The following is a 2,414-nucleotide window of genomic DNA, read 5'->3' as shown; positions in this document are numbered from 1 at the left end:
TCTCCAAGAGTGGAGTTTAGAAAGACTTCAGTGTGAGGTTTGTGTTTTAGAGCCATTTGCAAAGAAGGAAATGGAAAATCAAGTCGTGTTAAGAGTGTCCTGGGCTTCGTTACCCAGCAAATGGAAAGGAATGGTCATTAATTCAAACCACAGTGGGTTGGGAGCCAGCAGCCTTCCTCGAGTTGTCCCCCAGCTTCTGAAGGCTGTGTATGGGGGTGGTCAGCTATCCCTGTTTATATAGGACTGAAGATTTCCCGCCTGGGACCAGGGACTTTGGTGCTGAAACCTGGGAAGTGCTAGAAGACTCAACTAGCTGAGCTGAGTCGGTCAGTTTAAGGGGCAGCTGGTCCGTGAGAAGTGGAGTACCAGCTGACCTGAGCAAGTGCCCCTCAAAGTCTCATGGGATACAGCCTTGGTCCCCAGCCAGGCAAATTGGTGCATATCTATAATCCCAGTACTCAGGGCATTAAGGCAGGAGGGATCATGTGGTGTATATGCAAGGCACTGTGACAAAAGACTTTGGACAGGTGAGATGCCTCAGTGGATATGAGCACTTGCTGCCAAACCAGATAACCCGCATTTAATCCCCAGGATCCACATGGTGGAAAGAGAGAACTGGCTTCTACAAGTTTCTTCAACCTCTATATGTACATCATGGCACAGATGCACCCACATAGACACACATGTATTAAATAAAAAATGTTTGCTTTTTTTCAAGATTTATTTTTATTTATTTTATGTGTATGAGTACACTGTAGCTGTACAGATGGCTATAAGCCATCATGTGTGGCTGCTGGGAATTGAACTCAGGACCTCTGCTGGCCCCTGCTTGCTCTGGCGTAATTCACTGTAGCTGTCTTCAGACACACCAGAAGAGGGCGTCCGATCTCATTACGGGTGGCTGTGAGCTACCATGTGGTTGCTGGGATCCAAACTCAGGGCCTTCGGAAGAGCAGTCAGTGCTCTTACCCGCTGAGCCATTGCTCTAACCCAACATGTTTGCTTTTAAATAGACTTTACACTCAGTGTGCTGCTGTTGAGGGGTGAGAGGAACTCACTCCATGGCCAAGAGGTGAATGTCTTGGTTCAACCACATCTTCCTTTGATTTTAGTCTATCTTGGGCCCCAAACAATGGTCAATAGATTATGGGCTTGGTAGTTCCAAAACAATGGGCTAAAAGGTAACTTTCTCTTAGTTTGTTATCTCAGGAATTTGTTACACTGCTGCAACACTGACCAACAGCCCGGCCCCTTGAAGAGGCCTGAGCCCCGGCAAACCTGCGTCCTCTCATCTGATTGTACTGAGATGGGGTAAAGAATGATACTTTAGACTGGCTGTTCCATCTCTTCTTGGGCAGGGAAGAGTTAAAACAACCCTCTGACCTTTTCATTCCAAGAACGCCTAGGAGAGGGCTTTCTGAAACCATGCTGTTTCCTTGAGCTTGGGTGTGTTAGGTTGAAGGATTACATGGCTCTCTTATTGAATCTCTGGGTGAAACAACTGGACTATTCCCACGTTAATTTTTTATTAAAACTAGGAAAGTCCTGGACTAGCCTGGGAGGAAGAAGAGGGTAAGGAGGAGGAGCAGAAGGAGGAGGAGGAGCAGAAGGAGGAGGAGGAGGAGGAGAAGGAGGAGGAGGAGGACGAGGACGAGGACGAGGACGAGGACGAGGAGGAAGAAGAGCTGCTAGGTCCAACTTGAAAGTGCCTAGCTGTGAAGTAAAGGAAGAGGGTCCTATTGTGACATGTGGTTTAAAATTCCGGGTTCTGTCCAATTCTGGAGTTCCTCAGCCAAACTGTCAAATGTCTGAGATTAGAGTCCATGCTCGTCCAGAGTCCAGTCTCAGGCACTGCTGAGTCCTGCCCGTTTGGGTTCATGTAGTAGAAGCTTTGAAGATCATTGCTGTCTTCCCTATGACATTCAAGGCTGGCCTCCAACCCGGTTTGGAGAGAGGTGTGCTGGCCAGGTGGGCAGCCAGCTCCCTTGATAGGGATCGGATGAATTTCCCTCAGAGACCTGGGAACAAAGCCCCACAGCTTTGGCTTTGGAGCCTTGGAGCCGCTAACATTCCATGCTGTTGGCAGTTGGGCTCTGGGTTTTTGGTCTGTCTCAATCAGCAAAGGGCAGAAGCTCTGCAGATTAAAGTCAGCTGCCCCACAGACCTCCCTGGCAGGTTTATCTGAGGACCCGCTCATGGTTTAGATTGCTTTATCTCTGTTGTTGCTCCAGGCTGTGGGTGAGGGGCTGCCACAGAGAGCTGTACATCCCTGTAGGCTTCTTGGAAGCTTATAGGAAGGACTGAAGCGTTGGCCTCCTGGCTTTCTCTTAGGGGTTTAAGCAGCAGCCAGGATGCCAACTCCATGCACAAGTACTGAGCTCCCACCACATGCCCAGCGCCATGCTCATGCCCCG

Source organism: Mastomys coucha, unplaced genomic scaffold, assembly GCF_008632895.1.
Source record: "Mastomys coucha isolate ucsf_1 unplaced genomic scaffold, UCSF_Mcou_1 pScaffold5, whole genome shotgun sequence".
Lineage (NCBI taxonomy): Eukaryota > Metazoa > Chordata > Mammalia > Rodentia > Muridae > Mastomys > Mastomys coucha.
The sequence above is the reverse complement of the archived record's forward strand: the minus strand, read 5'-3'. Positions refer to the sequence as shown.